Genomic DNA, 25,123 nt, shown 5'->3' on the forward strand with positions numbered 1-25,123 from the left:
GAATTCTCTTGGATCCCCTTGAAGGAGAAAACTAAAGCACTCATCACCTTAGGCACCTTCTTGAATCTGGTTTGCATATCAGTGAATTTGCCTCAGATTTCTGGTCTCTTGATATGGACTTGATGGTGGTAGTGATGACAGTTGAAGAATCAATTCTGGAGTTCCCATTGTAGCTCAGCAGAAACAAACCCAACTAGTATCCATGAGGATGTGGGTTCGATCCCTGGCCTCATTCAGTGAGTTAAAGGGTCTGGTGTTGCTATGAGCTGTGGTATAGGCCATCAGCTGCAGCTCTGATTTGACCCCTAGCCTGGGAACTTCCATATGCTGTGGGTGCAGCCCTAAAAGACAAAAAAAAAAAAAAAAGAATCAATTCTATGTTTTAGTGTATGTTGGAGGGGAGCCTTCCTTGGTCCACTCTTTAGAAAGTGGAGGTATACGTTGCTTATTGTCATCAGCTTTGAGCTTTAGGCAAAATTCCAAAACAGGAAAATTCTTATTCAAATTTTATACATACAGATTATATGTACACAGATGTATTTATATATGTTGTTTACAAAAATGAAATCATGATATTTGTTTTATTTCCACATTTACTTTTTAAAAAATCTTACAATAGGAGTTCCTGTCATGGCTCAGCAGTAACAACCCAACTAGTATCCACGAGGATGTGCGTTTAATCCCTGGCTTGGCTCAGTGGGTTAAGGATCTCGCGTTGCCATGGGCTGTGGCGTAGGTGGCAGACATGGCTCGGATCTGGTGTTGCTGTGTTGTGAATCTCCATATGCCACAGGTTTGATCCTAAAAAAAAATCTTACAACACATAGAATGTCCAACACCAAGAGTAAACCCTAAGATAACTATAGACTTTGGGTGATAATGATGTGTCAATGTAAGTTCATCAATTTTAAGAAATGTACCACTGTGGTACAGGATGTCAATTGTGGGAGAGGTCGAGATTGAGGGGGGACAAGAATGCTCTGTACTTTCTGCTCTATTTCGCTATGAACCTAAAACTGCTCTGAAAAATAAAATCTATTAATTTTTTTTAATTAAAAAACTTTACAATAGTGATTTTCCTGATTTGTTTAATAGTTATGTAGAATTCTAGTGCATGGATTACTATGATTTATTTAACCGGCCCCCTATACTTGGTTTGTGGTTTTTTTTGGCGGGGGGGTTTGGCCACGACCATGGCATGTGAAAGCTCCCTGGCCAGGAACTGAACCCACACCACGGCAGCAATCTGAGCTGCCCCAGTGACAAAAGCCAGATCCTTAACCCAGTGAGCCACCAGGGAACTCCTATACCTGTTGTTTTTCATCAATTTTTCATCTTTACAAATAATTCTACAATGATCATTACCATATATCCACCTGTAAATATTTCTACATGATAGATTCACCAAATTGCAGCTGCTAGGTGGAAGAGTCAGCACTTCCAAAAAGAATTTATAAATACATAGTGTTTATAGATGTACAAATGCTCTCCAATAATATTGACCCAATATAGAATCCAACCAAACTGTTAAAAGAGGGCTATTTTTCTACACCCTCGCCAACCATAGAAATTGTCAATATTTTAAATCTTTACCAATCTGGTAGGTCAGATGAAATATTTTGATTTGGAGTTTTTGAATATTAATGAGGCTAAGTATCTTATAAACCATTTCTTTATTTTCATAGCCTTTGCCCATTTATTTAATGTGTTGTTGGTCTTAGTGACTTGTAAGAATCCTTTTTTTTTTTGTATAAATAAAAGTCTTGTCTGTCGTGTGTTACAAATATTTCTTAATTTGCTTTTTTATCTTTATTTATGGTGTTTATGCTTTGGAGGTTTTTAAATTTTTTATGTAGTGAAATTTACATCTTTTTGCCCTTAGACCTTCCTGGTTTTGTGCCATGCTTACAAAAGCCTCACTCCCCCTTTTTTTTTTTCTTGTACTACTTTTATGGTTCTGTTATATCTTTGATACATTTTAATGTATTTTAGAATAGGGAATGAAGTAGTACATCATCCTTATTTCTAACTGGCTAGATAGTTTTCCAGACACATTTACTGGAAAATGTTATCTTTTTTTTTTTTTTGTCTTTTTGCTATTTCTTTGGGCCGCTTCCGTGGCATATGGAGGTTCCCAGGCTAGGGGTCTAATCGGAGCTGTAGACACTGGCCTACGCCAGAGCCACAGCAACTCGGGATCCGAGCCGCGTCTGCAACCTACACCACAGCTCACGGCAACGCTGGATCATTAACCCACCGAGCAAGGGCAGGGACCGAACCCGCAACCTCATGGTTCCTAGTCGGATTCGTTAACCACTGCGCCACGACGGGAACTCCTGGAAAATGTTATCTTTTCTTTAGTGATTCCAAAATGCTACTTTTACCAAAATCTAAATTGTCGTTTGTTTATTTCCAAACCTTCTATTACTTACTATTTTAATTACCACACCATGCTTTTAAAATTATTGTCACTGTATAATTCTTTTAATATCTAGTAGGTCTAGACTTCTCTCTGTTAAATTTTTTATAAATCTCCTAGATACCCTTGAATATTTTTACTTAGATGAAGCTTTAATATCATTTTTTTCCAACTATCCATAAAATACTGAAGTAGGAGAAGAGGGGGCAGGGCACAATCTTTAAAAAATGGCATAGCCTTGGGAATTCCCATTGTGGCTCAGCAGGTTAAGAACCCAACAGTGTCTGTGAGGATGTGGGTTCAATCCCTGGCCCCACTCAGTGGGTTAAGGATCTGGCATTGCCAAAAGCTGTGGCATAGGTCGCAGATGTGGCTCAGATCCAGCATTGCTGTGGCTGTGGCCTAGGCCGGCAGCTGCAGCTCCAGTTCAACCTCTACCCTGGAAACTTCTATATGCCTCAAATACATACTTAAAAAGAAAAAAAAAAATGACATAGCCATTGAGGATATGACAAAAACTGGTTAGAACGAACTAGGTCCCAGATGGTGGAGGATTCAAATTCCAGCAGACTTTGAGCCTCATTATAAGTTCATTGTAATACATTAGCATGCTAAACGGCATACTCACAGGTGCCATGACAGTTCCAAGGCCTACCATAAAAAGCCAAAAAGTAGGCAGAGGCCCAATTCCTGGAAGTCACTGCCCCCACCATAGGTGGAATAATCCTCCTACTCACTAGCCTATGAAATTACCCACCTCATAAAACCCACCACTCCATATTTCACACCCCATCTCTCACTTTTTGAGAATGACTTCTGTCTATGGAATGTGTATCTCCCAGGCCGCTCTGAGATGGCCCACACTCAATCTCTCTCAATGAATCTACTTCTTCCCTATCACTTTGCCTCTTGTTGAATTCCTTCTGTGCTAAGACATAAAGAACTTGAACTTCAGTTAAGTCCTGAGACCAGGTGCATAATATTAATTTTAAAAACAATGGATTCAATCCCAATCTGAGTTAATGCAGTTTCAGCACTATGGGATTTAAAAACCAGAATTGCTATAATTTTTTTAAACAAAATAGGAGTTAATTAATACCTTTTCAAAATTCAAAATTCTTTTTTTTAATGGCCACACCCTCAACACATGGAAGTTCCTGGTCCAGAGAGTGAATCAAAGCCCCAGCTGTGGCAATGCCAGTTCCTTAATCCATTGCACTGGGCCAGGGATCAAACCCACACCTCCACAGCGACCCAAGATAATGCAGTCAGATTCTTTTTTTTTTTTTTTGTCTTTTTTGCTGTTTCTTTGGGCTGCTCCCACGGCATATGGAGGTTCCCAGGCTAGGGGTCGAATCAGAGCTGTAGCCACTGGCCTACGCCAGAGCCGCAGCAATGCGGGATCCGAGCCGCGTCTGCAACCTACACCACAGCTCATGGCAACGCCGGATCGTTAACCCACTGAGCAAGGACAGGGACCGAACCCGCAACCTCATGGTTCCTAGTTGGATTCGTTAACCACTGCGCCATGACGGGAACTCCTGCAGTCAGATTCTTAATCCACTGGGCCATAGGGGGACCTCTACAAAATTCAATCCTTTGACTTCTCTCTAGAAACAATTTCATTTCTTTTATATAGGTTTTACATAATTTCTTCATTAACATAGTATTTATTTGGCACCTATAATATGCAAGGCATTGTCTAAGATGTTGGACATAAAAAATAAATTTTAGGAGTTCCCATCATGGCTCAGGGGTTAATGAACCCGACTAGCATCCATGAGGATGCAGGTTCGATCCCTGGCCTTGCTCAGTGGGTTAAGGATCCAGCGTTGCTGTGAGCTGTGGTGTAGGTCACAGACGCGGCTCAGATCCCCTGTTGCTGTGGCTGTGCCATAGGCTGGTGGCTTCAGCTCCGATTGGACCCCTAGTCTGGGAAGCTCCATATGCTGAGGGTGTGGCCCTAAAAAGACAAAAAAAACAAAAAACAAAAACAAACAAACATATGACAGTTGGTGGCAAGTGCTGAAAGAAAATAAAGCTGGATAGGAGGACAGAGACTAAATGGAGAAGTGGGCTATTTTATATAGGGTAGTCAGTGAGAGCCTTTCTGAGAGGTGAAACTTGAGCAGAAACAAGGAGGTGAATAAACCAGCCATGTGACTATCAGGGTAAAGAGCATTACATGCAGTAAGTACAAAGCCCTAAGGCTCAAGAATGATTGGCTTGTTAGAGGAAGCTAATGTGACTGAAGTGCAGGAGATAAGATCTGAGTGGTAACCAGGGGCCAGGTTATGCAAGTCCTTGTAGGTAATGGGAAGGACTTTGATGTTTTTTTCTGAGTGGGCTTCAAAGCCACTGGGAGATTTTAAATGAAGAAGGGTCATGTCTGATTTATTCTTTAAAGGATCGCTTTCATTTCTATGAGGGGGCAAAGGTGGAAACAGGGAGACCAGTTAAGTCCAGGAGATGGACGATGGTAACTGTGTCAGAGGAGTAGTGGTGATGGTACTGCATAGTCAGAACATAAGAAATGAACCAGGGCCTCTTCTATTCAGAGGCATTTGCCATTGTAGAGGTTCTCCTTAAGTTAGGGGGCAGATAAGACAATGAGCTAGTGAACTGAAGCTACCAGGTCTCTCCCCACCCCCACCCCCGCCTCCCCCACCCCCACTGCCTCTCGCAGGCAACTGAGAGCATGCATGAGCATGTGCGCGTGTGCACACACACACACAGCACACCACTAGGATCCCAAGCAGGCTTTCCTCCAGGGGTAATTTGCCCACCCCAGGAAATAGCGAATAAGGGAAGTGTGCTTATTGATGAACACTGGGAACTGAAGAGTTAGAGCTGAATTGGAGCTGAGTACCAACCAAAGGGAGACTCCTAGTGCAACATATACCCTGTTCTGCAGCAGGAACTCATGCTGAAAAAGGGGAAACAAAAAAATCCTTAGGCTTTGGTTCCAGACTGCTAATGCCTTCAGGTGAGTCATGACTGAGGTGAAATCTGAAAGAGGTGAGAAACCCAGAGAGGTTAGCAAAGCATGTAGGGACGTTTTTATCTGAAGGGTGTCTGCCTATGGCAAAGAGGGACCTGAGAAGCTGAGCTGCTCTTTTGGTGGCCTCATAGAGCTAGGGGCACAAAAGTTGGAATCTGAGGTAAACCATTCCCTGCTTTGGGCTTGGAAACTAGAGAAGTACACTCTAGGAGGAAGGATGAACCAGAAATAATCTGTCTTCATGAGGTCTACATTTTGACTTTGTTATTTGAATGGCTCAGAAAATGTCAAGGATTAAACTTGGATCAAGGTAATCCCATACTCTTTGTTTCCCCAGGTACCTGGAAAGGAGCAAAGGAGGCTTTTCCAGGAAAAAATAATATTATTCCAGATCTCAAATTGTTTCCATAAATAATTCTTCAAATATGACAACCAACACACAATTAAAAATAACCAGATACACAGTGAGGAACAACACAGGATAAGAACGAACCATCAGAAACAACAGGCAATAGAAACAGACTCACTAGGGTGCCAGATACTGATAAAAGCCTTATTTAAATATTTCTCAAGGAACTATACAAGTGACAGTACAGATTTGAAAACAAATCAACTAGAAATTATAGAAGTGGGAGTTCTGGCTGCGGCACAGTTAGTTAAGCACACACAGCTGTGTCTCGGATTCAGTCCCTGGCCTGGGGAACTTCCATATGCCATGGACACAGCCAAAAGAGAAAAAAAAAAGTATATTATAGAAGTGAAAAATATAACCAAAATTAAGATCTCAGTATATAGGTTTCAGAGCAGTTTAAACACAGATAAAAATAGAATCAATTAACCAGAAGAGAAAAACCAAAAGAAAATTGTTCAAATAAATTTTTTTTCTCAACTGCAGACAAGGTAGCCAGAAGATAATGGAAAGTGATCTACAAGGTACTAAAAGAAAGTAATTGCCAACTTAGTTATGCCAACGCTATGTAGGTGAAAACATCTTTCAAAATTGAAGTGGAATACAGGAAACACAAAAAAGAGCGAAGCAGCTTTATTCATAACTGCCAAAATTCGGAAGCAAAAAAAAAAGATATTATTCAAGAAATGAATGGGCAAATAAACTGTGGTACATACAAGACAATGAGGTATTTTTCAGTACTAAAAAGAAATGAGCTATTAAGCCTTTGAAAAAAGACTGGGGGGAGTTCCCGTCATGGCGCAGTGGTTAACGAATCCAACTAGGAACCATGAGGTTGCGGGTTCGGTCCCTGCCCTTGCTCAGTGGGTTAACGATCCGGCGTTGCCGTGAGCTGTGGTGTAGGTTGCAGATGCGGCTCGGATCCCGCGTTGCTGTGGCTCTGGCGTAGGCCGGTGGCTACAGCTCCGATTGGACCCCTAGCCTGGGAACCTCCATATGCCGCAGGAGCGGCCCAAGAAATAGCAAAAAAAAAAAAAAAAGAAAAAAGACAGGGGAAAACTTAAATGCATATTCAGTGAAAGTGAAGAATGGAGTTCCTGTTGTGGCTCATCAGAAATGAATTTGACTAGTATCCATGAGGACCCAGGTTTGATCCCTGGCCTCATTCAGTGGGTTAAGGATCTGGCGTTGCCTGTGAGCTGTGGTATAGGCCGAAGACACGGTTCGGATCTAATGTTGCTGTGTCTGTGGCATAGGCCAGCAGCTGCAGCTCCTATTTGACCCCTAGCCTGGGAACTTTCATAATCTGTGGGTGCGTCCCTAAAAAAAAAGCAAAAAATAAATAAATAAATAAAATGAAGCTATTTTCAGACCATCAGAATCTGAGAGAATTTACTACCAGCACATACAAGGAAATTTTAAACACTGTTCTTCAAGCAAAAGGGAAATGATTCCAGATAGAACCTCAGAAATATAGCAAGGAATGAAGAACCAAAAAAGTGGTAGATATATGGTATCCAGTAAACACTGGATAAAATAACAATAACAAGGTCTTGTGAAATTTATACATATGTAGCACTAAAATAAATGACAACATAGTTTCAATTTTGTTAGATAAAAAGTTTTAGAGATCTGCTGCACAACAATGTAATTATAATTACTATTACTGAACTCTACATGTAAAAATGGTTGAGGGTAAATTTAATGCTATGAGTTTTTTTTTTACTACAATAAAAAAATTAATGACAATGATAGCACATAAGTTGGGAGGAAGTTAAATGGATTTAACTGTCCTAAGGTATTTGCATTGTCTGGGAGAAGGAAAAAGGTAAATTTTTTGTTTTGTTTTGTTTTGCTTTGCTTTTTAGGACCGCACCTGCAGCATATGGAAGTTTCTGGGCTAGGGGGCCAATCAGAGCTGCAGCCACCAGCCAGCCTAAACCACAGCCACAGGAACTAGTGACCTACACCATAGCTCGCAGCAACGCCGCAGCAACGCCGGATCCTTAATCCACTGATCCATGCCAGGGATCAAACCCGAATCCTCATGGTTCTTAGTAGAGATCGTTAACTGCTGAGCTACGAAGGGAACTCTAAGAGAAAGGTAAAGATTAATATTAGACTTTGGTAAATCACGATGCATATTGTAATTTCTAAGGGAATCACCAAAGGTTGTTTTTGGTTTTTGGCGGGGGTTGGGGGTTTGGTTTTTCTTGTTGTTTTTTTGTTTTGTTTTGTTTTGTTTTTTTGGTTTTTAGGCATACGGAAGTTCCCAGGCTGGGGGTCAAATCAGAGCTGTACTGCTGGTCTACACCACAGCTCACAGCAAGGCTGGATCCTCAACCCACCAAGTGAGGCCAGGGATCGAACCCACATCCTCATCGATACCGCCAGGTTTGTTACTGCTGAGCCACAAAAGTAATTCCCAAAGTTTTTTCTTTGTTTTTCAAATGGAGTAACTTCCAAACGAATGGGAGTGAGAAGTGAGTGATTTTTATGTAACTAATCCTAAAGAGGAAAAACCGTAAAAAGGAACACAGAAGGGAGGAGTTCCCGTCGTGGCTCAGCGGTTAACAAACCAGACCTGCATCCATGAGGACAAGGGTTCGATCTCTGGCCTCGCTCAGTGGGTTAAGGGTCAGGCGTTGCCATGCACTGTGATGTAGGTCACAGACAGTTCGGATTTGATGTTGCTGTGGCCCTGATGTAGGCCAGTGGCTGCAGCTCCAGTTGGACCCCTAGCCTGGGAACTTTCATAGGCCTTGGGTGTGACCTTAAAAAAAAAAAAAAAAAGGAACACAGAAGAAGTGGTATAAAGAGACAGTACATTAAAAAGATTAATTTGTGCACATTAAATTACATTAAATGCAAACTGGCTATCTCAGTTACAAATAAAGATTGTTAGACTGAATTAACATGCACACACTATATGCTTAAACAAGAGACACATCTATTAGAAAAGCATATACAAAGGATGAAAATTTCAAAATTTGGAGAGGCGTACCCAACGTGGTTCAGTGGAAATGAATCTGACTATCATCAGTGAGGATGCAGGTTCGATCCCTGGTCTAACTCAGTGGGTTAAGGATCTGGCATTGCTGGCACAGGCCGATTAAACCCCTAGCCTGGGAACCTCCATATGCCACAGGTGCAGCCCTAAAAAGGACAAAAGACAAAAAAATAAATAAATAATTAAACCAATGGGATTTAAACTTAAAAGTTTCTGCACAGCAAAGGAAACCCTAAACAAAGCGAAAAGACAGAGCACAGAATGGGAGAAAATATTTGCAAATGAAGTGAATGACAAGGGATTAATCTCCAAAATTTATAAATGCCTTCTGTAGCTCAATACTAAAAAAAAAAAAAAACAAAAAAACCCATCAAAAAATGGGCAGAAGATCTAAACAGACAATTCTCCAAAGAAGACATACAGATGGCCAAAAAACACATGAAAAGATGTTCAACATCACTAATTATTAGAGAAATGCAAATCAAAACCACTATGAGGTACCACCTTACACTGGCCAGAATGGCCATCCTCAAAAAGTCTACAAACAGGATTTCCCGTCGTGGCTCAGTGGTTAACTAATCCGACTAGGAACCATGAGGTTGCGGGTTCCATCCCTGGCCTTGGCAGTGGGTTAAGGATCCGGCGTTGCCGTGAGCTGTGGTGTGGGTTGCAGACTTGGCTTGGACCCGGTAGCATTGCTGTGGCTCTGGAGTAGGCCGGCGGCTACAGCTCTGATTAGACCCCTAGCCTGGGAACCTCCTAGCCTGGGAACCTCCATATGCCGAAGAAGCAGCCCTAGAAATGGCAAAAAGACAACAACAACAAAATAAAGTCTACAAACAATAAATGCTGGAAAGGGTGTGGAGAAAAGGGAACCCTATTACACTGTTGGTAGGAATGTAATTTGGTGCAGCCACTGTGGAAAACAGTATGGAGATTCCTCAGAAAACTAAAAATAGATTTACCATTTGATCCAGCAATCCCACTCCTGGCCACCTATCCAGAGAAAACCATGACTTGAAAAGATACGTGTATTCCAATGTTCATTGCAGCCCTATATACAATAGCCAAGACATGGAAATAACCTAAATGTCCATCCACAGAGGAGTGGATAAAGAAGATGTGGTACATATATACAATGGAATATTACTCAGCCATTAAAAGGAAAGAAATAACGGCGTTTGCAGCAACATGGATGCACCTGGAAATTATCACGCTAAGTGAAGTTAGATAGTGAGACACCAACATCATATGGTATCACTTACATGTGGAAACTAAAAAAAGGATACAATGAACTTCCTTGCAGAACAGATACTGACTCACAGACTTTGAAAAACTTACAGGGTTTCCAAATGAGACAGGCTGGGGGTGGGGGGATGCACTGGGGATTTGGGATGGAAATACTGTAAAATCCAGATGTGATGATTATCATACAATTATAAATGTAATGAAATTCATTTAAAAATAAAAATGAGAGGAGTTCCCGTCGTGGCGCAGTGGTTAACGAATCCGACTAGGAACCATGAGGTTGCGGGTTCAGTCCCTGCCCTTGCTCAGTGGGTTAAGGATCCGGCCTTGCCGTGAGCTGTGGTGTAGGTTGCAGACGCGGCTCGGATCCCGCGTTGCTGTGGCTGTGGTGTAGGCCAGTGGCTACAGCTCCGATTGGACCCCTAGCCTGGGAACCTCCACATGCCACGAGAGCGGCCCAAAGAAATAGCAAAAAGACAAAAAAAAAAGAAAAATAAGAAAAATTAAAAATTAAAATATTAAAGTTGTAGTCATCCCATTCACCAGAAAAATATAACAATTCTAAATATTTGTGAACTCAATAATACAAAGAAAAAATTGACAGAACTACAAGGAGAAACAGACTAGCTAATTATACAGGACAATGTTAGCATACCTCTCTCAGTAATTGATTAAACAAGTAGACAACAATTTTGTAAGGACATAAAATATTTGAACAACAGTGTAGAAACTTGACCATGTTTCTTTTTCTTTTTTTTTGCTTTTTCGCTTTTTAAAGCCTCACCGTAGCATATGGAGGTTCCCAGGTTAGGGGTTGAATTGGAGCTACAGCTGCCGGCCTACACCACAGCCACAGCAATGCTGGGATTTGAGCCTCATCTGCAACCTACACCACAGCTCAGGGCAACGCGGGATCCTTAATCCACTGAATGAGGCCAGGGATCGAACCTGCAACCTCCACTTTGCCACAACGGGAACTCCGACCATGTTTCTTTCTAGGCTTGTATATTAACCATGTATACGACACTGTACCAAACAACTACAGAATATATTTTTTCTAGCATTCATGGGACATTTACAAATATAAACAAATCTCAACAAATTTCAAAGGATTGAAATTATACAGATTATATTCTATGTATCATGTTCTCAGATCTCAGTGAAATTGTGCTAGAAGTCAATAACAAATATATTGCTAGGAAATGCCCGTAAATTTTAGAACACGCTTCTAAAAAGCTATGGGACAAAGAAATTATAATGGGAATTACAAAATATTTCAAACTGACTGATATCAAAAACACTAAATATTAACACTTGTGGGATGCAATAATTAAAGGAAAATTTGGGGGGGTTGTATTTTTTGTCTTTTCCAGGGCCACACCTGAGGCATATGGTTGTTCCCAGGCTAGGGGTTGAATCGGAGCTACAGCTGCCGGCCTACACCACAGCCACAGCAACATCAGAACCTTAACCCACTGAGTGAGGCCAGGGATCGAACCCGAAACTTCATGGTTCCTAGTTGGATTTGTTAACCACTGAGCCACGACGGGAACTCTGGAAAATTTTCTCTAAATTTATATATTAGGGGAATTTCCTGGTGGCACAGCTTGTTAAGGAGCTGGTGTTGTCACTGTTGGGGCTCAGATTCCTACTGTGGTGTGGGTTCAATCCCTTGCCCCATGCTGTGGGTGTGGCAAACAAAAAGATACCTATTTAAAAAAAAATTTTTTTTTTTGTCTCTTTGCCTTTTCTAGGGCCACTTTCCATGGCATATGGAGGTTCCCAGGCTAGGGGTCTAATCGGAGCTGTAGCCACCAGCCTACACCACAGCCACAGCAACACCAGATCCTTAACCCACTGAGCAAGGCCAGGGATCGAACCTACAACCTCATGGTTCCTAGTCGGATTCGTTAACCACTGAGCCACAAAGGGAACTCCATAGATCTTTTATTTCTTACTGTTGCTTTCTGCCCAGCATAATGTTGAGTAGAAATAGTAATAGCAGGAGTTCTCTTGTGATGCAGTGGATTAAAGATCCAGTGCTGTTACTGCAGTGGCTTTGGGTCACTGCTATGACACAGGTTTAGTCCCTGGTCTGGGAACTTCCACATGCCACAGGTATAGCCAAAAAAAAAAAAAAAAAAGAAAGAAAAGAAAAGAAAAAAAGAAATAGTGATCACAGATATCATTGTCTGATTCCTGATACGTAAAGAGGAAACTTTCAATATTCTCCTTTAAGTATGATGCTTGTTACAGGTATTTTTTTAAGATTAAAGAAGTTGCATTCTATTACTTTATAAGATTAAAGAAGTTCCATTTTACTACTGTTTGCTTACAGTTTTTCTTTTCTTTTTTTTTTTTAAGGGCCGCACTGGCAGCATGTGGAAATTCCCAGGCTCCCGCGGCCCAAGAAATGGCAAAAAAGAAAGAAAGAAAGAAAGAAAGAAAGAAAGAAAGAAAGAAAGAAAGAAAGAAAGAAAGAAAGAAAGAAAGAAAGAAAGAAAGAAAGAAAGAAAGAAAAGATTTAAATACTAGAACAAAAAATTAAAACTGTCGTTATTTTCCTTCATCTTTTTAGGGATGCACCTGCAGCAAATGGAGGTTCCCAGGCTAGGGGTCGAATCAGAGCCACAACCGCCAGCCTACACCACAGCCACAGAAATGCCAGAACTGAGCGGTATCTGCAATCTACACCACAGCTTTTTGCAATGCTGGATCCTTTAACCTGCTGAGTGAGGCCAGGGTTTGGCCTCATGCATACTAGTCGGGTTCTTAACCCACTGAGCCACAATGGGAACTTCAAAACTGTCATTATATATTTTCAAATGATATGTTCATGTACATAGAAGATCAAAAGGAAAATACAGTAAATTACTATAATTAGAGAGCTTAGCAAAGTTGCTGGATACAAAATGAGTATGAAAAAAATAAGTTACACAGCCAAGAAGTATGAAGGAACCATGAAGCATGACCACCCTCAACGTGCAGGCCCAGAGGCTGCTGGCCCAAAGCAGGCCCCGCTAGTCCTCCTTTGAGTCCTTCACCTGGACCCTCATCATCCTGTGTGCCTCCCAGTCCATGATCGTCTTCTCCATCTCCATCTGTGATGACCACTGGCTCCTGGCTGAGGACTGCCAGTTCAGGCTGTGGCACTTCTGCATGGCCTCCAACCAGACTGCACCACACCGCCTCAGAAACCTGAATCAGGCCCAAGTGCCTGAGCTGGCCTGGGGCCTGGCCCTGGCCCGCAGCATGGCCACCTTGGCTGTGGCGGTCGCCATCTTTGGCTTAGTGCTCCTCATGGTGTCCCAGGTGTATGAGGACCTCCACTCATGTCACAAGTGGGCCATGGGCTCTGTTCTTCTCCTTGTCTCTTTCATCCTCACATTCGGGGGGCTCCTGAGCTTCCTGATCCTTCTGAGGAACAGGTCACGTTCATTGGCCTCACCCTGATCTTCTGGAGCCAGTTCACTGCCTCTGTCCTCTTCATCCCCAATGCCATCAGTGGCTTCCACTTCAACAGCCTCACCCATCTAAACAGCCTCACCCATCCCTTGGGCCACCCTACAAAATTTAGGCCCCCTTCTGAGGACATCAAGTTCTACCATAAACTGTGGTCAAGGTGGGACTCTTCTAACATGTGACCTTGAAATTGCCACCTCTTAATCTTTGGGTGGTCAGGCCAGTAGCCCAGGGGGCTTTGCAGCTGGTCTGCAACCCAGAGACCATTGGGCACCTCAGTGCTACCAGCTGTACCTGCTCAACCAAGTTAGTAGGATGATTATTTTACAAGAAGAAAAATATTTTAAAATTTAAAAAAAGTTACAGAAGTACTATAGGAGTAAATCTTTGTGACCTTGAGTTAGACCATGGTTTCACAGATACCACATCAAAAACACAAATGACAAATGAAATAATCAAAATTTTAAAAATTTGTGCAACATAAGTCACCACAAACAAAGCGAAAAGACAACCCACAGAATGGGTAAATATATATGTATACACACTGCTACACCTGTGGCATACAAAAGTTCACAGGCCAGGGATCAAACCCGCACCAAAGCAGTGAGCCAAGCCACTGCAGTGACAATGCTGGATCCTTAACCTGCTGTGCCACAAGGGAACTCCTGAAAGTATTTTCAAATTATATGTCTAACAAGGGGCTTATATCCGGAATATATAAAGAATCTTCAGACTCAACAAAAAAGACAAATAGCCCAATGGGCAAAGGGTTTGAACATACATTTCTGCAAAGGAGATACACAAATGTCTAATAGAGACATGAAAAGATTCTAAGCAGCTCTCATCATTAGGGAAAGGCAAACTAAACCACTATGAGGTGTTGCTGCTGTGGCTCAGCAGGTTAAGTGTCCATGAGGATGAGAGTTTGATCCCTGGCCTAGCTCAGTGGGTTAAGGATCTGGCGTTGCAATGAGTGGGTCATGGATGTGGCTCGGATCCCACATTGCTGTGGCATAGGCCGTAGGCTGGCAGCTGCAGCTCTGATTTGACCTCTAGCCTGAGAACTTTCATATGCCACAGGTATGGCCCTAAAAAAATCCACAGCCTTAAAAAGAAAAAAAAATTAAATAAATAAATAAATAAAACCATGATGAGATATCATTTTACATCCACTAGGATGGCTATAAAAAAAAGACAGACAGTAACAAGTTTTGGCAAGGATGTGGAGAAATGGAAACTCTCATACATTGCTGATGGGAATGTAAAATGGTACACTACTTTGGAAAACAATTTGGCCATTCCTCAAAATGCCAGAGTTTCCATAAGCTCCAGTACTTCCACTCCTAGGTATGTACCCAAGAGGAATGAAAACATGTTCATACAAAAACCTGTACATGAATGTCCATAGCAGCATTATTCAAGATAGCCAAAAAGTGGAAAAAACTCACATGTCCATCAACTAAATACTGGAAAAACAAATTTGTGGTATATCCATACAATGGGATATTATTCACTGTGAAAAGGAATGAAGTACTGATACCTGCTACAACACAGGTGAACTTCGAAGACATTTTTGCTAAGTGAAAGAAGTCAGTCACAAAAGACCATATATTATTCCACTAATATGAAATGTCAGGCTTTTTATATGAATTGTGAGGAAAAGAAGGGGCTTCTGCAGGGTACCAGCAGTGGTAAAACATGACTAACATCATTTGGAGTTCACAGGAGAAAGTCCCACACCAGCTAAATAAATATTAAGAACATGTTTGAGACCTGGTGATCAGAACACTAAGAGTCAAAAGGTAGGGGCATAGAAGGCAGTAACTGAGAAGGAAGAAGTATCCATTGGAGGAACAGCATTTCAGAATCAAAAATTCAAATGACCCCTCCCCCCAGAAGCACCATTTATTAAATAAATTGTACTTTCTTTTATTTTTACTGTTTTAATTTGGCCCTGCTTGGGGCACCTGGAAGATTTCAGGCTAAGGATCAAACCTATGCTACAACAGCAACCCAAGCCATGACAACTCCGATCCTTAACCCATTGCACCACAAGGGAACTCTGAAATTGTACTTTCTCGTATCAACAGAAGAGGGTGCTCTTGAACCAATAAACCAAATAAGACCTCCAACTCTTTTTTTCCATATAGCATCAGCTGTTAATGTGAACCAGGAACTTTCAGTGTATTTTAATAATGATTAGAAAAAGGAACCCAGAGTTTCTGCTGTGGTCCATTGGGTTAAGAATACGACTAGTATCCATGAGGATGTATGTTTGATCCCTGGCCTTGCTCAGTGGGTTAAGGATCTGGTGTTGCCACAAGCTGTGGTGTAGGTCGCAGACTCGGCTTGGATCCTCCGTTGCTGTGGCTCTGGCGTAGGCCAGCAGCGGCATCTCCAATTCAACCCCTAGCGTGGAAACTTACATATGCCGCCAGTGCAGCCCAAAAAAAAGAAAACAGAAAAAAAGAAAAAGGAACTCAACATCCACACAAAGCTACTGTAAAAAAGAGAGATGAGAATCAAAATTATTCAGCTGATAAAAATAACCCTCAATAAAAATAACCACAGAAAAAAATCATGCATTAAATATACTAAGCAATTAAAATTTGAAAGAATATTACAAAGCAGAAATTTTAAAACTCAGAATAGAAACAAACAAGCAGGAAAATGTGAAGTGAGTGCTGACTGAACTTAGATAAGAAATTGAAGAAAAAGAATCATTTCAGGGAATTCCCATCGTGGCACAGCGGAAACGAATCTGACTAGGAACCATGAGGTTATGGGTTCGATCCCTGGCCTCGCTTAGTGGGTTAAGGATCCGGCGCTGCTGTGAGCTGTGGTGCAGATAGCCAGCTTTGCTTGGATCTTGCGTTGCTGTGGCTGTGGTGTAGGCTGGCGGCTGTAGCTCTGATTTGATCCCTAGCCTAGGAACCTCCATATGCTGCAAGTGCAGCCCTAAAAAAAAAAAAAGCAAAAAATAAAAAATAAGAACCATCTCAGAAGACTAAATTACAATGTACCCAAGGGAGAATAGATATGATTGAAAAATACAGTAAAGGAAACGAAGAATGAGTATTAAAAAGAGCCAAGCAAACCAAAACAAAATAAAGAGATAAAGAGGAAACTGATATATCTGGAATATCTTACAAAGAAAAAGCAAATAATGGAACAGAACTAATATTTAATATTAGAATCTTCAAACTTTATGGAAATAAACTAACACTTGATTCTACATATATCTAGAGCCCATTGTGTAATTGGGAGAGTTGACCATCAACTTTGAGACATCCTCTAGTAAAAGACATTAATGATAAAGAAAAAAAATCCTTTGGGTCTAGAAGCAAAGCAAAAAACAAACCAAAAAATGAATGACCTACAAGAAGAGAAAATCAGGTGGCAGCAAACTACTTGCCAGGATTATAGAAAGGAAGACAAGAGTAAAGAAACTTTTTTTTTTCAGCCGCACCTATGGCATATGGAAGTTCCTGGGCCAGGGATCCAATCCAAGCTGCAGCTGTGACCCAGACCACAACTGCAGAAACCCCAGATCCTTTCTTTTTTCTTTTTTTTTTTCTTTTTTTGGTCTTTTTGCCATTACTTGGGCTACTCCTGTGGCATATGGAGGTTCCCAGGCTAGGGGTTGAATTGGAGCTGTAGCTGCCGGCCTACGCCAGAGCCACAGCAACGCGGGATCCGAGCCGCGTCTGCAACCTACACCACAGTTCATGGCAACGCCGGATCCTTAACCCACTGAGCAAGGGCAGGGACCGAACCCGCAACCTCATGGTTCCTAGTTGGATTCGTTAACCACTGAGCCACAATGGGAACTCCCACCCCAGATCCTTTCTTAACCCACTGCCCCACTGTGCCAGGCTGGGGATCAAACCTATGCCTCCACATCTACCTGGGTCACTGCAGTCAGATCCTTAACCCACTAAACTTTCAAGAACTCAAGAAATTTTGTATGCAAGAACTTTTTCTGAGGATTCTACCAGGGGTCAAGTTTCATCCAACTAAGAGATGATTGGAAACTTTTGGCAAGAGAACAGATACTGAGAATTGGATAGGTTTAATTATAAATCTAAGAAAAATATGAGGATAAGAGTTGAAGAACATTCTCTGACAAAGTAGAAATACAACTCAAAATGTGAGCAAAGGAGAAATGTAGAATAAGCTCAATGATTGCTACATAGGTCATAGGTGAGAGTCAAAGGATACTGAAACTAGCAAACCAAATAGTAGAAACCTAGGTGGTAAGGAAAATGGGGACCAAGATCTGAGATCCTTAGCTATTCCAGTATAGCTTTCACAGGCTCTGACTCTTGTGGTAGCTTTTAAATATTTCAAGTATTAGGCTCACTCTCTCTCTCTCTCTCTCTCTCTCTCTCTCTCAACACACACACACACACACACACACATTGCCATCAGCCTAGACCATTCATTATATAACACTTCTCCATTTTATGTTTTATAATCTATGGTGATGCTTTCTCACATTCTCAGCCCACAAAAAAGGAGCACTTTACCTTCCTGCTCAGCCAGCAGCCCCACTTCTAGCCAGGGAATCCAACTGCAATTTAGCCTGCCAACAAGCTTCCAGGACAGCTTTATTTACACATTTGTCTGTAGGGGCAACATCCCTGCCTTCCGTCAGAGCCAGATATTGAAAGATTATTCTCTATTCCAGGAGGTTGTTGAAATGTAAAGGTTTTTTAATTCTAAGCTCTAACAATTTGCTTTAGGGCTTACTCAGTTGCTTGCTACTCAAATCATAAAAGAGCAGATGGGAGGTAGCTCAGAACAAAATATGAAAGATGATGTTGGCTTTTAGTCTGAGGTCAAAACATTTTTTATCATGTTAAGGCAATATCCATCTATTCCTGTTTCATTAAGGTTTTACCAAATATTGTCACAAAGAAACACTGAATTCTCTCAGATGCCTTTTTGGGCATATATCAAGAGGCTGATGATTTCTACCTTTCACCAATTAATAAAATAAATATTATAACATTAATATATTTCATCATACTGAAGCATTGTCACACTTCTAGAATAAATTCTACTTGGTCATAGTTAATGGATTATGATATTCTCTGTTAGTATTTAATTAGGGTTTTTTGAATTGATACTTTTTTTTCCCTTTTTACTGCCATACCTGCGGCCTTTGGAAGTTCCCAGGCTAAGGGTCGAATTGGAGCTGCAGCCGCTGGCTTATCCACAGCCACAGCCACAGCCACAGCCACAGCCACACTGGATCCTTAACCCACCGAGCAAGGCCAGGGATCAAGCCTGAAACCTCATGGATACTAGTCAGGTTTGTTACCACTGAGCCACAAGGGTAAGTCCTTTTTTTACAATTGTTGATTTGCAACCTGGGGAACAACTGGGTGAAATTCAAAACTATCCCCTGTACCTGGAAGGCAAGGAGAAACCAAAGAAGAGGCAGACCACTTCAGATTGGTAGGTGACAGTTTTAATGAGGAAAGGAACTTACGTAGGAGGCCTATTGTGGGCAGCCTCAAGACAAGTAGACTTTGCACCCACTGGCCAGAATCTTAAAAGTTTACATGGAGGTCTTAACTGGGTTCAATCAAGTATACTGTCCAGAAGGTCTCTGCCATACATTGCTCTCTCAAGAGTATGTCCTTGAAAATGGCTCCCACTGCAGGAAGGATACATTCCTAGGATGTGGGGCGGAGGTGAAAAGCCTCGGATTGCCTGGGTTCAGCTCATGGTTGAAGAGGTGGTCACATCCCCTCAATCCCCTCCAACAATAATACTTAGTCTTGTACTTCACGAACAAAATACATCTCATCATCTATTTGGATCTTTCTTAATGTTTCTTAATAAGATTTTATATTTTTATCCATAGAGTATGCAAGCTTTTCTTGTTATATTTTTAAGGTTTCTCTAACATTTTACTATGAAATTTTTGAAAAATACAGAAAAGGTGAAAAACTTTATAGTGAACATCTATAAACACAACATCTTGATTCTACCATCAACATTTCACTATACTTGCTTTGTCTCTCTATCCTTTTTTTTTTTTTGGCTGTAAACATCTTTAATGAGATTACATTTTAGTGGTTTTTAGTATATTTAGTCACACAATGAATCTCTATGACATTTTCTCTATGCCCCAAAGCAACTCCCTCCACCAAACTCCTTACTCTTCATTATTTTAATTTTTTTTACAGAATAAAATACATATATTTAAACACAATTACATTCACACAGATTATTATATCACGGATCTTAAGAAACAGATTAAGTGACTCCCTCTGAAAAAGTGGAATGGAAAATATGCTGAGACAAATAGGAAATTTATTCTATACTTTATCCCATTTTGTATGGCTTTCATCTTTACTATTTCGTATTACCTATTACATTTCAATTTTTCTTTAAAAATTAGCATCATATTAAAATTGTGTATATTATGCAACTAAAATTTATAAAGAGAAAGCCTTATATACCATTAAATATTTTATATAGCATAATAAAAAGAATGACTTAACTGGTAAGAATAACAAAAATAATACACCCTCTGAAAATAAGTAAAATATAAAATGCATAAATTGGTTAAAAAATAGTGTAACTATATAAATATGTCCTCAATTTGTTACATCTTATTGATTCTTCAATATAGGCATTACACCATTCTAGGTGATGTGATAAACAAGACATTATAGACCTTACATTGTACCATGGAGAGAAATGGTTATTAATAATACAATTGTAGAACTGTATTATTTAATTGTACAGTTGCATTCTTTAATTATAATTATCATAAATTCTTTGATGGAGAGGAAATCAGAATCAGATGTAAGAAGACTTCAGCATTCCAAGAATGATGTCAAATGACCCCCTTCATGGTGGATTATGCACTTATTTACTATGAGATATGTTTATTCTCCAGAGATTCCTTGTTTGTGTATCAATTGTAGATTTTTGGTTTGCAGTTATTCTGAAGTTTTGATATAAGAGCCTATATGTATATGAGATTGCTTTAAGTTGTTGTTCCCTTAATTGCAAGTGCATCTCCAGTGTCCTGCATTTGTACCCACCTCTTCTCATGATTTCTGATTTTGGTGGTATAATTGTGCATGGATGATTTCATATCTTTACTGTATATATACCTTTACTGGTGAGCCTTGTCATTTGTGGCATTTTTGTTTCCTGTTGCTGTCTTTTCTGTTCTGCCTAGAGAAGTTCCTTTAATACTTGTTGTAAGGCTGGTTTAGTGTTTCTGAATTCTCTCAACTTTTGCTTATCTGTGAAGGTTTTGATTTCTCCTTCAAATCTGAATGAGAGCTTTGTTGGGTAGAGTAATCTTGGTTGGAGGTTTTTTCCTTTCATCATGTTAAGTATATCATGCCACTCCCTTCTGGCCTGCAGAGTTTCTGCTGAAAAATCTGCTGATAACCTTATTGGGGTTCCCTTGTATGTTACTTGTTTCTTTTCCCTAGCTGCTTTCAAGATTTTCTATTTGTCTTTAATTTTGGTTAGTTTGATTAATATGTGTCTCGGTGTATTCCTCCTTGGGTTTATTTTATATGGTACTCGTTGGGCTTCCAACGAGTGATTGAGTGAGTGGTTCCTTTCCTATGTTAGGGAAGTTTTCGGCTATTATCTCTTGGAATATTTTTTGTCTCCTTCTCTCTCTCTTCTCCTTCTGGCATCCCTATAATACAGATGTTGGTGCGTTTAACATTGTCCCAGAGTTCTCTGAGACTCTCTTCATTTGTTTTCAATCTTTTTTCTCTTTTCTGTTCCGCATCCGTAATTTCCACGAATCTGTCCTCCACCTCGCTTATTTGTTCTTCTGCCTCCTGTATTCTGCTGTTAGCTGCTTCTAGTGAATTTTGTATTTCAGTTATTGTATTTTGCATCTCTTCTTGTTTAAGTTTTATATCTTGTATCTCTTTGGTCAGTGTTTCCTGTAAGTTATCCATCTTTGCCTCCAGTTTATGTCCAATGTCCTGCATCATCTTTATCATCAACAATCTAAAGTCTTTTTCCTGGATGCTGAGAGTCTCCTCATCACTTAGCTGATTTTCTGAGGTTTTTCCTTTCTCCCTCATCTGAGTTACAGTTCTCTGTCTTTTCATTTTTTTAGGTTGTTGGTGTGGTGACCTTTTTACACAGTTATGGCCTCTCTTACTTCTGCCGTCTGCCCCCGTTGTGGCTGAAGTCGGTATGGGGGTTTGCTGTAGGCTTCCTGATGGGGGGTGCTGATGCCTGCCCACTGGTAGGTGGAGCTGATTCTAATCCCTCTGGTAGGTGGGGCTTAGTCTCTAGATGGGATTAGAGGCAGCTGTGTGCCTGAGGGGGTCTTTAGGTAGCCTGTTTACTGAGGGGTGGGGCTGTGATCCCACCTGGATTGTTTGGCCTGGGGCTTCTCAGCACTGACTGACTGTGTGGGGCCAGATTTTCTCAAAATGGCCACCTCCAGAGACAGGGAAGCTGCTGAATATTCCTGAGAGCTTTACTTTCAATGTCCGTCCCTCACAACAAGCCACATTCACCCCTGTTTTCCCAGGATGTCCTCCAAGAACTGCAGTCAGGTTTGACCCAGATTCCTATGGAGACCTCGCTCTGCCCTGGGACCCAGTGCACATGAAAGTCCATGTGCGCCTTTTAAGAATGGGGTCTCTGTTTCCCCCAGTCCTGTCTCTCTATCCTTCTATCCATCCATTAATCTGAGTAATTTTTGGTGCATTTCATTTTTTTTTAAATCTTTTTAGGGCTGCACCTACAGCATATGGAGATTCCCAAGCTAGGGGTCAAATCAGAGCTGCAGCTGCTGACCTTCGCCACAGCCACAGCAATGTCAGATCCAAGACGCATCTGCAACCTAGACCACAGCTCATGGCAACACTGGCTCCTTAAACCACTGAGCATGGCCAGGGATCAAAACCACATCCTCATGGTTAAGAGTCAGATTCACTTCTGCTGCACCACATGGGAACTCCTGGGTGCATTTTAAAGTAAACTGCAGATATCATTACACTTATCCCTACATTTTTCAACATACCATTCCAAGTGTCTTTCTCTTATGATGCTACTGGCATATTGTATCTTTTCAAAATTTTTTCTGGAGTTCCCAATGTGGCTCAGCAGGTTAAGAACCCAACATAGTGTCCATGAGGATGTGGATTTGATCCCTGGCCCCATTCAGTGGGTTAAGGATATGGTGTTGCAGCAAACTGAAGTGTAGACCAAAGCTGCAGCTCCAATTTGACCCCTAGCCTGGGAACTTTCATATGCTGAAAGTGCGGCCATAAAAAAAATTCTGTTGCCATTATGTGGGAAAAAACTGAATTGTGTGAGTATGTATGTCTGTATCCTCTATCCAGCATTCTTGTTGAATAGTGTCATTAATTCTAATCATTGATCTGTATATACTTTTGGAGTGTTTACATACACAGTCATGTCATATGTAAATAATGAAAATTCTGGTTTATTCTCTCAAAACATTATATCTTTCTTCCCCTTCCTGCAGTACATAGGGCCTTCACTAAACATTAAAGAGAAATGGTGGTAATAGTGGGCATCTTGGTCGTGTTTATGATCTCTAAGGAAAAGGCTTCAATTGCCCATCATTAAAAATGATTACAGCTATAATTTTTTTCAAGATCCTCATCAAAGACATTCCTTTCTATTCTTATTTTGCTGTTAGCTTTTGTCGTGAATGGATATTGAATTTTATATGTTTTTTCTGTGTCTTCTAAGATTACCACATGATTTTCCCTTTTAATATGTTACTACAGCCAATTAAAACAACTGATTACTTGGAGTTCCCATCGTGGCGCAGCGGAAACGAATCTGACTAGGAACCATGAGGTTGCAGGTTCAATCCCTGGCCTTGCTCAGTGGGTTAAAGATCCAGTGTTGTCGCAAGCTGTGGCATAGGATGTGGATGTGGCTTGGATCTGGCATTGCTGTGGCTGTGGTATAGGTTGGCAGCTGCGGCTCTGATTAGACACCTAGCCTGGGAACCTCCATTTGCTATGGGTGCTGCCTTAAAAAGACAAAGACAATAAAAGAAAAGAAAAGAAAGGTCAGCTCAGTGTGCAATATTAAAAAAAAAAAAACTGATTCCCTAATGTCAAAATATCCTTTCATTTCTGGGAATACACCCAAATTATTCAAGATTTATACTTTTGGAGTTCCTATTGTGGCATATCAGGAATGAATCTGACTAATATCCATGAGGATGAGGGTTCAATTCCTGGCCTCGCTCAGTGGGTTGGGGATCCGGTGTTGCTGTGAGTTATGGTGCAGGTCGCAGACACAGCTCAGATCCTGAATTGCTGTGGCTGTGGTGTAGGTAGCTCCAATTCGACCCCTAACCTGGGAACTTCCATATGCCACAGGTGCAGCCGTAAAAACGAAAAAAAAAAAAAAAAATTTTATAAGTTCTACCACATGTTGCTAGACTTGGTGCGCCAAATTTGGGGTTAGGATTTTTGCATCTATGTTCATGAGCGAGATTGGTGTGTCATTTGCCTTTCTCAAACTGTCCTTGTTGGGTTCCAGTACCAAGGTTATAGGAGCCTCCTAAAAGGAGTTGGCAATATCTTAGTTCTAGCCTGGGAACCTCCACATGCCGTGGGTGTGGCCCTAAAAAAAAAAAAAAAACACAAAAAAACAACAAACGAACAAATTAAAAATGTTTGACATCAAGGTAGTTGTGATAACCTCATTATCTAAATATCTTCTAGATTTATTTTTCATTTTTGGCAGCCCCATGACATATGAAGTTCCCAGGTCAGGGATCAAATCTGAGATGCAGTCTCCACCTAAGCCGCAGCTGTGGCAACACTGATGCCTAACCACTGTGCTGGGCCAGGAATCGAACCTGCATCCCTGCACTCCCAAGACACCACCAATCCCATTGTACCACAGAGGGAGCTCCAGCTTCTAGATCTTGAACCAATAAACTGCTCACCACATTAGTAGCTTTCTAGTGGTTTTAAACATATCTTTTCATATGCTTTGGCCACCTTTTATATTTGTTTTCAAAATGAGGGTTGGTCTGAGTTACCCCATCTGCCTGATGTGGAAGAACTTAGGGGCATGTTTCAGCGTTGTTCAGGCTAGTGGGAAGATCAGGAGTGGTGCCTTGGACACTCCATATTTCTTACATCGGTGCTTCCCAATCTTTTTCTCTTCATGGTATTCGTAGACACTGATATTTAGAGCACACTGAGGTAAACGGATAAGCAGTTCATGGCCAAAGATGATCTGTCTCAAGGCTCTGCTGAGCTGGTCCTTGCGTGGAAGTCCTCAGGACTTAGGAGAGCCTTAGTCCTCAGGACCCCTAGGACCCAGAGGGGGATACCTCTGTGCAGTGGCACGTGATTTAGGGAAATCTCTCCTAACTCTTCCCTTCTTTCGCCTCCCCAACTCCTAGTTCTCCCCTTTTAAGCTATTCCCCATTCAGGATCCACTCCCCCAAGCCCACCCTCACCTCTGTCCTTGGGATATACGCCTTCTCCCCACAAGAAAATGAAGTCCCTGCTCCCCTAATTGCTTGAATGCTGTAAGACCAGCCGTTCTGGTTTTCAC

At 41.1% G+C, this 25,123-nt stretch overlaps 1 pseudogene; it reads left to right on the top strand.

The window, feature by feature from the left end:
- The first annotated feature begins 13,054 nt into the window (after positions 1-13,054).
- On the top strand, positions 13,055-13,731 carry LOC125118113 (voltage-dependent calcium channel gamma-like subunit; annotated as a pseudogene).
- The last annotated feature ends 11,392 nt before the right edge of the window (positions 13,732-25,123 follow it).

The sequence above is a fragment of the Phacochoerus africanus genome, chromosome X (genome assembly GCF_016906955.1).
Source record: "Phacochoerus africanus isolate WHEZ1 chromosome X, ROS_Pafr_v1, whole genome shotgun sequence".
Lineage (NCBI taxonomy): Eukaryota > Metazoa > Chordata > Mammalia > Artiodactyla > Suidae > Phacochoerus > Phacochoerus africanus.